This window comes from Lycium ferocissimum, chromosome 1 (assembly GCF_029784015.1).
Source record: "Lycium ferocissimum isolate CSIRO_LF1 chromosome 1, AGI_CSIRO_Lferr_CH_V1, whole genome shotgun sequence".
In the NCBI taxonomy this organism is placed as follows: domain Eukaryota; kingdom Viridiplantae; phylum Streptophyta; class Magnoliopsida; order Solanales; family Solanaceae; genus Lycium; species Lycium ferocissimum.
In genome coordinates this window covers 49858530-49871012 of record NC_081342.1, presented here as the reverse complement: position 1 = coordinate 49871012, position 12483 = coordinate 49858530, and positions in this window count along the sequence as shown.

Below are 12483 nucleotides of genomic sequence, written 5' to 3'. Positions count from 1 at the left end.
ATCTCGTTGTTCTATTTTGATGCGTTGTTGACTTCGGGCTTTTCTTCGAAATGAAGTAAGGTAGAAGAAGAGAAGTTCTTGAAAAATAAGGTAATAATTATCCTCCTCTAGATGAATTTAAGTCAACTAGATCATAGCTAAGTTGCTAAGCTAAGTTGCTAAATGAGAAAGTACGGAAATTATATTGTAAATCGTATTTGATGTTGTTGGGTTTTGGGCTGTTTTCTTGTTATTCTTGTATGGTATAAGGCTGGATATTTTGATGAATATACTTGTTATCATGTTAGGAGTAATGTTGAGCTGAGGCAAGAAATCCATAAGGGGTAATATGGGTTATAAGGGTACCAATCCGAGCTTGTCGCTCGTCGTTAAATGTTTATGACTTGTTGTTGCTACATGGTGTCTTGTTATTGACGTCAATACTTGCTGGGTTGTTCTAGTTGATGTTGTTGATATATGAAGTTGGAGGAAGTTAAGGTTATAGGGTAGATGCTGCCCAAATTTATATAAACGAGTTGCTAGCGTGAAGATTCGACTAGTCTTCGAATGGTATTAACCATATGCCTTATTGTGCTTATGTAGATTAAACTTCATTGTGTGCTGTGTTGGGAAGTATTGTAGTGTGAGTAGATTGAGGTATGTTAAGGCTAACCTTTCCTTCATTTTTTTGGTATGGTCTATATGGAAACATAATGTAACCAAACGTTCCTCATAATGACTCTATTCCTAGAAGTGTTAAGAGCTTATGTCTTTGTTTCCCATATGAGGATATTGATCATGACTTTAGTTCCTAAGTCCTAAAGGGGCACATATATAAGGTTTCATATTTTGTATACATTTTCATAAGGATTCTAAGTCCAGAAGGGGTCGTATGATAATAAGATGTTCTTAACAAGGTAGGAAGGTAATGACTAGAAAGTCATTCCGAAGGGAGTTCTGAGTTTTATAAGCATTGTCATGCATTTTTTATATACATACATATCTATATACTTGTGCATCATGATTTTATGGGGAAGGGGAAGGGCTATGGCGTTATATACGCAAACTAGCAGATCAGCTGGTATATGATGATTACGATGCCCGAAGGGGCCGATATATGATGCTCGACGGAGCAAATGTGTATAGGCATATATATACATACATATATGATATTCATGCATTTCATTGAATTTGCATCGCGTTCATTGTATTCAGAAAGGTTGTATGCCCTATGGACGGACTATGATACGCATAGGTGCACAGTCATTCAGATGTGGTTATACATACGAGAGTTGTAGAGGGACATATACGCTATATTCTCATCAGTACAGAAATGTTATAGATACATAAAGATGCATACGATCGTGCGTAAGAGGTTATAGTATCACATAGGTTTTAGTCCTCAGCGGTAAGTCAAAGGTTCACAGGTTGATTCTTATCCCTTTTATTCTACAGTATGCTATTGTTATTATTATGTTTTATTCCACCTTAGTGTCACGACCCAAACCGGAGGGCCGCGACTGACACTCAAGACCCTATTCGGCTGAGTGCCATACTATCATTCTATTCATCAGTGACAACTTTTTGTGAACCTTTAAATTATGAAATGATGCTTCCGTCAAGTAAAACAGGAATTTTTTTTAATAAAACTCTTTCATCATGTCAGGGACTTCTCCCTTATCGTTAAGTCAAAGAAAACCTTTAGTCACAATAAAATCTTTAAATCGATGCATATGAACACATCGACCTAGATGACCGCTTTACACAACTGTCGATACCTCGATGCACTATCCACAGGACACTATCTGTAAAAGTCTCTAATATGTAACAAGGTACCATAACATAAGTTGGGACAGGGCCCTAACATAGCCGTAATGCATCTGACTCAAGGACATACATAAGTACTTTGACTCGGCAACACTCCGAACAGAAATAAAGCTTACCAATCCAGCTGATAGCCTGGGAACATTCTTTAGCAAGTGTCCTCTACTCATCTGTATATACCTACGTGGCATGAAACACAGCGCCCCCAGGCAAAGGGACGTCAGTACGAATAATGTAAGACAGAACTGAAACAATATATCTCAACTCGAAATGATAAAAAAGTAACAGACTCAATCTGTACCTGTAACCAACACTGAGAATCATGCATGTGCATATGAACTTTTAAAACATCATATGTATATATATATAATGCATACCTTCGCCCTGCTCGCAGCTGCTTTGGGCATAATAGCATCATGGCCCCGTCGAGCAGACCCTTCAGGCATCATAATCATCGTAGACCAACTGATCAGTGGTTTGCGTACATAACCCTATAACCCTTTCCCCCTTTCCCATAAAATCATGTCGTACATATATATAAGTGTGCAAATGCATGATAATCTTTGTAAAACATCAAAAGACTCCCTTCGGAGCAACTTTTAGTTCAAAATGGTAACTTTTTCCCCTTTTCATTTGTCTCCTTCGAGACTTAAAAATCAAATATGAAATACATATGAATAAAGAAGCCTTATGAATGTCCCCTTCAGGATTTAGACATCATTATGAAAACGTATAACTTATGGATGCCCCTTCGGGACTTAAGAAGTCAAGGAACTCAGGATATGAACAATACCAATATAAACATTGGGACATGAGCTCCTACATCTAGGAGTGGGTTCATTATGAGTATCGTCACGTTCGTACTTATCATAGATCATGCCAAAATGAAAGAAGGAATAGCCTTAACATACCTCTTGTAGTCAATACGCACTCAACAACGAACTTGCCTCAACTAGCACTTCAACCTATAACAATGATAATACGCCCATCAACCGAGAGAACACTAGTATATGATGTATATCAAATGATAACTCATTTTGATAAATAATCCGGCAAAGATCTCCCCTATTTTTATCACGTCCTTAACTCAAAATCAAGAATCACAACATCAACAACAACATACATAAGCTAAAATCTTAGAATTCCAGCCCCCACTACTCAAAAATACACTCCAAAATAGTCCACATTACAACAATAATAGCTTACACGATTTCCCGCCATTAATCCCATAGCAATATTTATTCCGTAGCTTGATCAACATCCAAACCTTAAACAACAAGAACAATAACTTCTTTGAATCCTTTCTAAACTCAAACCATCAATATACAAGAGTATACACCAAGACAGCCCAATATATGCTTTGTATACTTTACTTTATACACTTCCTTCTTTCAACATCTCAAGTATATTAACATCAACACAACCATAACATCAACTACTATCCATTCATAAGGAGATTAGCTCAATTACACAACAACAATAATCAACAATGACAACCATCAACTACAAGTCCAAAGAGCTAGTTTTTACGACTTTCGATCGACTTCCCATAAATCCTACACAACAAACCTATTGATATATCCCTTAAAATTTCTTTTACAAAGGAGAATTTTACATACTTATACAAGCAAAAACCCACTTATTCTGCCTCGAACATTCAAGAAACACGCAACTACTACAACCATGAGAGAGAGGACGATGAGTACTTGGAAATTTCAACGGAAAATTAAGTAGAAGAAGCTGTTTATACCATAAAACACAAGGCAAAACGTTGTTGCTGCTGCTCCTAGCTTATGTTGTTGTTCAATTCACCAAAGACAATGTCATTAATTCAATTATTACGGCAAAATAATTCCAAATCCTTTGGACCGTGAAGTCCACTTCTCTTTTCTTGAATATATGAAGTGTACACCTGTTAATATAATAAAAATCAGATCACCTATATATTAATCAATGAGTCACTTCCTAATTTTGTGTCATGCCTACACGTGGAAAGGTGGCACACCTAATTAAGGTAAGTTTCCTTTCTTGACTTTTGCAATTTTTTTTTTTTTTTTTTTTTGTAATTTTGTCCCTACACCCCAAACTTTACACATAATTAACTCTTTTGATCTCAATTTGCTTATATACCAAATTATTTTTAACACACTTCCTATACTCATAATGATGATCATGAGATATAGAGCTAGTCCGTACCACCTTTTGGAACACAGAAAATATTATTTTCAATCACCGTCATTCCACTTTTGAGTCTTAAATAATTTCGGGACTTCATCCTAACCACCGATCTCTTAATTTGCATACTTGAATATGACCAACATTCTCTGTGCTTGGGTAAATTTTCTCATGTCTGACGATTCAATTTTCTCGTCCAACTTGGACCGTGTTTCGTTCAAATAAATGTCGAACCTAGACGAAACTTTTTTTCTCCGATTCGTTTAACCTCTAATCCTTTCACGTCACTTACTTATCACTTGTTAAACATAGCATAAATACTTATAACCTCAAAAATAATCTTGTCCTTGAACTTATGTCGATTAACTTATGACAAATCCATCGTACAAAAGTATGGAATGTAAGACTTACATACTCGAGACATTATTTAAATCGACATCCCTTTTTGCCTCGGGGAAGTTCCGCATTCATGCCCCCCGGTTTAGACAAAGGACGAGAGGATTGCACCGACGAGGTTTGCCGAGTATCAGCTTAGATTGGTGAGCTCCACTTTTTCTAGAGCATTGCCGAGTCAGTATGTCCTATATGTATATCAGGTTATGGGTACGTCGGGCCCTATCCCAACTTATATATATATATATATATATATATATATATATATATATATATATATATATATATATATACTACGTTATGTATTCTGAGAGGCTTTGCAGACAAAGTCATACACACAGTGAGTCATATCATGTCAGTCGTATGTTGGCCTCGTAGGCCCTTGTACTTATACATATGTATGCCTTTAGGCTGTTGGTTATAGAAACGTACGTTGGCCTAGATGGCCCAGTGTTTGTTATATATGATATCATTATGTTCACAGGTTGTCCTTGTTTGTCTTTCATGACATAGATGATACGAGTCATAGTTTGGTTCGCTCGGCCCTAAGTAGGTGTCGGGTGCCACTCACGCCTCACCAAGGTTGGGGTGTGACACTTTCTACCCCTTTGATAAACAACAAAACAAATCGAAGAATACCAGAAATAAATAGCAACTAGCATGTAGTTTATAGTCCTAGATACAACTAGCATAAAAGTTTTATGAATCCATGGGATAATGGTCCGTACAACCACACAACAACCATTTTAAACATCCAGCAAAAACATCAGACAAAAGAGGTCATCTACAGAGATTTTCGTGCTTCGCCAAGAAATAACTGAGGGTTTTGATGATTCTATCGGAGAAAGAATGGTAGTACTTTTAACATTCTCTGAGAGAGTTGAGTAGGAGTTTTGAACAGCTACAACCAGGTTATCATTTGAAGTTGTCTCTTTTGGTGAAAGAGTCGACTGGCACGATTAACTTGTTCATTGACTTGACTCATTCGCTCTTAAGTCCTTCCATGTGGAGAAGTAGCTTGGCTACATCACTCCTATTTCCTTGGACGAGCTCAACAATTTATCAAGCATTTCCTAAACCTTCTGCAGGCTTCCTTCCACTGCAACTAGGTTTTGCTTAATCTCTGTGACTTCTTTCATCAAACCAGTAGTGGATTCCACACTCTGAGCAGGTTTTGTTTGAGGTTCAACTTTGATTTTGGGGCATCCTTCTTACACAATTCTTCACCAATCAGTACATATCTCATGCTTGCAAAAGCTTGAGCATCATACCCTGAATCTACTTCTTTGGTAGGAAAGTCAATGAGATCAACAAAGAGAGATTTGATAATGCGAGAAATTACCATGCTGTAGGAAAGACTAGCTTTTGCACAGGTGTCAGCAACCTCTCAATCATGTAGTCTTTAAACCAGGTGGCCCAGTTAATCCTGTACTTCTTGAGGAGGCAGTAAACAACATACACATATTTGTTTGTGATGGTACTGAGGGATCCAACATGGAGAAGTAGGGTAGTAGCAGTAATGTAGTCGAAGATGCGATTTTTGAAACAGAGATAGGTGGGACCAAACTTAAGATGTTTGGTTCCTGGTTCAGAAATAAAAGTTTTTGCCTCTTCAAGAGAGACTTCAAAGTTTTCAGGCCAACCATTGTGCATAAAATCGATTCTTCCAGAAAATTTTACTGCAAAAACCTTTTCAAACAGATTATCGTTAACAACGATTCGGGTACCCATCACCAAGCTTTCCACTTCACCACTATTCGTAGAAACCCTAAGATTTGCATAGAACATTTTTACGGGTTCTTCAAACACTTCATTCTCACAGAATTAAAAAAACAAGAGGCAATTTTTGAGTTTTGAAAAAGGTACTGACATCACAATGAGAGTCCTTTAACTGGTCCAAACTGATGATCCTTCCATTGGCGATGCGACATTTTTTTAACAACACAATAGAGCTGACTTCATTTTTTGTTCTCCCTATTGTAATACTTTAAATTTCTTTCAGTATTTCCATATTCATCAAGTTCCCCCTCTGAAGATTCGGAGTCTACATCACGAGATCCTTAAATAGTGATAACAATTGTTTGCTAGTCCAATAGCTACTGGAGGCAGAGTATTTTTCTCTGGCCATGGCTAAGAGAAAGAGAATTTTTGGTTTGTGTTTGAGAAGAGGGAGGAAAGAGAGATTTGGAATGGCTGAGGATAAGAGAGGCAGACAGATATAGAGAAGGGAAGATGGATGGTTGTTGTGCCGTGAAATTATGGCACATTCGATATCTTTTTACGAGAAGTTTTACTTGTTTTTAAACAAGTATGTGTCGTTTTGATGTCTTTTTATTGTTTTGCAGGTATTTGAGGAGTTTAAGGACAAAAACACTGAAATTGCATAAGGTAGCACTGTTATGAAGTTATACGGGCCGTATATCTTTATACGGACCGTAATCTTGACCTGAATTGTGGATAATGAAGCAAAACATTGACGTTATAGTGGCTGTTTTATGGGCACATTTTACGGACCGTATCTAGTGATATGGGCTGTACTTCAAACCATATTTGTGATTACAACTGAGGCAAAAGGTCAAGTTTGGAGATAATGAAATACGTCTAACTTTCACGGATCGTATAATGCAAGGGTAATTCCCATTGAAGATCTGAAGACTGATCGGCCGTATAACTTTATACGGTCTATATTTTATTATACGGCCGTAAACCATGCCGTTAGGGACCTATTTGCAATTATGTAAATTTATGTTCTTGGAACCTTATAAATAGTTCCTTGTAGGGTTTTATTTATTATCAGTTGTCCGTTTTAAACTATTATTCCTTAGCATTGAATACTCATAGTTTTTGGAGCTTTTTGGAGAAAAAACAATTGCAATTACTTTATTTCAATTCCGATCAATCAAAAGTAAGCATTATGATTTCTATTATATTTTCTTGTTCTTCTTCCAATATGAGTAGCTAATTTCTCTACTAAGGTTGTGAACCCTAGGATGGGTGTTGTAACGACTCGTTTGGTCGTTATAGTCTCTTCGGCATTTTTGCCCATTTCGAGCATTGATTAGCTCACTTTTGACTCGAGGGGACCGTTGACATGCTTCCTGAGGTCACTAGACCGAATTCGGACAGCTTTTGTGAAAATATAAGCTTAAACTGAAAAATGATTGACCCAAAGTTCACTTTTGGGCAAACGAACCTATTTTGAAATTTCGTCTATTCCAAGAGGTCCGGTGCTCGTTTAGAACTCGTATGTGCATTTGGTTCGGTTCCCAATGCATTTGGATGCATTTTGAAACTTGGGATGGGAAATTAGAATTAAGGCATCGGGGGTTGACTTGGTCAACGAGATCACCGTTAGAAATTTCGAGACCACGAGCGCGTTCGCAGAGTATTTTTGTGTAGGTCTGTATGTTTGGTTTGTGAGAAGATGGCCTCGAGAATAACTCGGGATTTCGATTGAAGACTCAGAAAATTTAGGGGATTCTGGTATCTGGTGCCCGCAACAGCGGCACCGCTGTGGCGGTGTGTTAGCCGCTCGAGCTGCCATGGGAATTATTGAGCATACCACTGTGGCGGCCTCCCAGCCGCCGTAGGGTCCCCAATACCATTGTGGCGGTGACGGGCCAATGTTTTCATTTAAGTGTGTCTTAAATAAGTCTTAGACCCTCATTATTTTCCATTTCGATAGTTGAGCTTGACGAAACTGCTCTTAAGGATATTTGGAGGACAATCTTCGAGGTAAATCTTGCCTATTTCTTCATTCTTCCTTAAACCCATTATCATGTTAGATTCCCCTTTTCCTTTAATAAACCCAGGGTGATAAGAGTTGAAAGGGGGTTTGGAAGAACATTGTTACTAAGATTATTAATGATAAAATTGTGATGTTTATGCTAGATATTGACTAATCTAAGCTTATTAATCATATATCTTCCACTTTTAACATTGAATTTCGGGATTGAACACTTAGGGTTTATACCCAAATTGGGGGTTTTGCTTGAAAAAAAAAATTAGGCTAATCCTTGGGCTAAATCAACAATTAATGGTTGGATTGTGATTGCCTAGTACTTAATTTGGTATTTTGCCCGCGAATTTCCCGTTTTGCCCTTGTGGGCTCGTTTCTCCAATTTCTAGGGTTAAAATGGACCGAATTGAAATAGTAGCAATATTAGTATCATTCTTCATGATTTCTAATATAGAATTCGATTATGCTTAGACTACTTTAGTTCTGAGGTTCAGCGGAAGGGAAAAGCAAATGAGTGAGTTGTTGGTGTTGCGGTTCAGCAGTCCAGGTAGGTTATGGCTTACCTTTGGTGAGACTTCGTATAGCGAAGCACATATTTAGATTATGATATCGGACACAGCATGTGAACCTTCAAGTATGAAGTTAGGTTGGATATTGCCTTAGGTTGGGCCCTGTTGTGTGTTGGGACTAGCCACCTTGTTATATGTGTTTGATTGTTCTATTGTGATGGTTTGATGCCATGAGTAGTTGGTAGATATCGGAATCTGTGTTATTGTCTTGACTGAGACAGGATTGATATACCGTGTTGGTATTTGAGCTATGATACATTGTTGGCATACCCGTTGTTGGCACTTGTGATATTGATATACTGTTGGCGTACCACTGTTGATATTGTGATATGATATATTGTTGGCGTACCCCTTCGTTGGTACTTGTGATATTGAACTTGATTGTAGATAACTGATATATGCATTGCACGCATTCTCACACATTCATAATGCGTAGTCGATACCCGGTGATGATCTAGTATTGTTGATTGAGTAAACTGATATTTCGATAAACTCTTTACTTGAGTGATTGTGAAAAGGCTAATGTCCGAAGATCAATTCTAGACTCGTTGATAAACTCTTTTACTTGAGTGATTGTGAGAAGGCCGACGTCTGAGGTTCAATTCCGAAATCATTGATTGTGTGAGACTGATATTTGATAGACTCTTTTACTTGAGTGATTGTGAGATGGCTGATGTCCGATGATCTATTCCGGCATCATTGTTGCATGGCCGATTCCGATGATGGAATCGTTGTTAGTGCATGGACTCCGTGGGTCCCCTGGGGTGGTGCCGGTGAGACTGCCCCTGCGAGCAATTAGCTAGGGTCTCGTCTATCTATTGGGCAAAGATCTGGGACCGGTGGTACTTAGAATTCGCGAGTCACGCTGGGTTGTGCTACCGAGACGTCGATATTTTCGTCCGGAGTACATGTGTACACCTCATTTGCATGGCATTACATTGCATTCATTCCATTATTGCACTGCATTGCATTATGACTTGATTGAGATACTTGGTGATTGGAATGCTTGATGATTGGATTGGGTCGGATATATTCGGACTTGACGTATTTGGGTTTAGATGCTTTACATAGGCGATGACGGATACTTGGTTGTGATTATATTGTCTTATACTTGCTAGATTCCTTGCTTATCTGCTTTATCTTCTGAATTGTGTTAACTATACTTAGTCGGTCGATGATGCCTACCAGTACTGTTGTTTGTACTGACATGCACTTGCTGTATTCTTTTATAAATGCAGAGTACCAGGTCGGATCTACTTCTGTGACCCGTGGCTGATCGACTTTTCGGCTTTCTCCCGAGTTTCCAGGGTGAGCATGGCGTCCGCTAACCTTGAAGACCTTCCTATCACATGTCTTACTTTTATTTCAGAGACATAGACATTATATATTAGTATTCCAGACTGTATTATTCTCCTTAGATGCTCTTGTATTATTCAAATTATACCCTGGGGCTATTTACTGTCTTCTGCACTTTTACTACTGCCTATTTATATATATATATATATATATATCATGAAGCTTACTTTGATTTTCATTACCTAACCTTCTTTAGTTTATGTATTAGTTCATTGTTGGGATGAGGGTTCGCTTACCGAGGTGGGAAGGTAAGTGCCGCACGGCCTCAGCCAAATGGGTTGTGACAGGTGTTTTGTGAGTGGGAATTGGGATTGATCTACACATGATGGATTGTTAGGGTTTATTTATTCCTTGTTTTTAATTCATAATTGATGGTTGCAAACATTGATTAAAGCCATAAACTTTGCTTAACTTAGGAAAGTGAGTAGGGATCGATAGGAATAAATAACAAGAACTCAAGGCTTGAACCCTTATTTAATAAATTCACTTAGGAATAAGAAATATTTACTTGGCATGAATTAAACATTCTTCATATACACTTTTTTATATTTGGGAAAATCATAAATAGAAATAATCTTTAACTGTTGGGAAACATTAGGGATTCAAGTAGAGGTTAAGTGCATTCTAATAACGATCCATTAGACATATATCATGATCAATTACCATAGCATACACTTTATCTAAAGGGGGACACAACCTTGGTTCCTTTTACCATATATTTTACAATCCAAAGCCGTTAGTCCTAAAACAACCAATTTTCTACAAAACCAACGGAATATGATATTATACCTAAAGAAAGTATTTTACGAATTTAGTAACCTTTTCACACCATATTCCCTGTGAGATTCGACCCCAACCTAGTTGGGTTGCTATATTTGACATCTTCTGCTTTACGTCATTTAATAGGTGTAATTTGAGCGAATCAAATTTTGGCGCTGTTGCCGGGGAATACGGTTTTGAAATTACCAAATAGTGATTACTTTGCTTGAAGTCTTTTTCTTATTCCATCACACATTGTTTTCTATTCCTTGTGAACCAAGTGATCATGATTCGTAATCAACGAGGAGCAAATGGTAACCAGCGTGTTCAACAAGACCACCCATATTATAGTAGAGGATGAGAATGTATTTACTGATCTGATAGACGAGTAGGACTATGTATTTGATATTGTTCATCCTCGGGTTGGTGCTACAAGTGTCATAATTGATTCCTCTCTCTACCAGTTGCTCAAACTTGAGGGCTATTTTCGGAACTCCACTGACAATGATCCTCATCAACATTGCAGAACTTTGTGGATGTATGTGGTCATCACATCCAAAATAATGTTTCGCAAGATGATATTTGGCTAAGGCTCTTCAAATATTCTTTAGCTGGAGATGCAAAAGTGTGGTTTGAAAAGCTTCCTCGGAATTCTATTACTTCATGGCAGAGATGGTTGCGATTCTTCTCAAGAAGTTGTATCCCCCAAGCAAGAAGGCTGAAATTCGTGACAAAATTTATGAGTTTAAATAATGCCAGGGGGAGCAACTATATAAAGCTTGGGAGAGATTTAAAGAATATTTGCAGAAGTCTCCAAATCATGGTTTTCCGGAGAATATATTGATGGAGAAATTCTATACAGGGCTGGATCCTATAACACAATCAGTCGCGAACAATGCTACTGGTGGGTGTTTCATGGACAAAACTTACACCCGAATCTGTAATATGCTTGATAGATTGACTACACATAATCAGGCAAGGCACTCGGGTAATGCTGATAGTCTACTGTATGGGGGTGCAATGATCCACAAAATAGTGAAAGAGAACCATGATACATAGCAGACATTGACTCAACTTGCAATAAACATTTCTTTGCTGACCAAGTGGTTTGATGAGAAGGAGACTAAAAAGGTGAATATTTGTGAAGAAGCTAAAGGAATGCCTAAGGGGATATACCAAGTTCAAGAGGGTCCATATCTGGAGGGACCTCCTATGCCGATTGAAGATGCTAACTATGTGAACAGCTCTCAACGGGGTTACTAAAGGCAAAACTACCAAGGGAGTTATCAAAATCAAAATCAATGGAGACCTCAGCAGGGACAAGGTACTTACAACAACAACCAGGGGAACTACAATAATCATTATAGTGGCTCGAACCAAGGGAACTATAACAACAACATCAATTTCGGAAATAAGAGTTCCAATCCATATATTCCACCAAAGGGGCAATCAAATGAGCAATGTAGTTCGCGGTTAGAGGCTATGTTTTAGAAGGTGCTAGCAAATCAAACCAAGGATGAGCAGACTTTATCTAGGTTGACTGAAACAGTGGGATCTCACACGGCTTCCATTCAGAAGCTCGAGTCATAGATGCGTGATATTTCTCGAGAGCAGCACCCTCCTCAAAAGGGAGGACTTCATAGTGACACTATTCTGAATTCAAAGAATGGGGGAGATGGTGTAGAACGT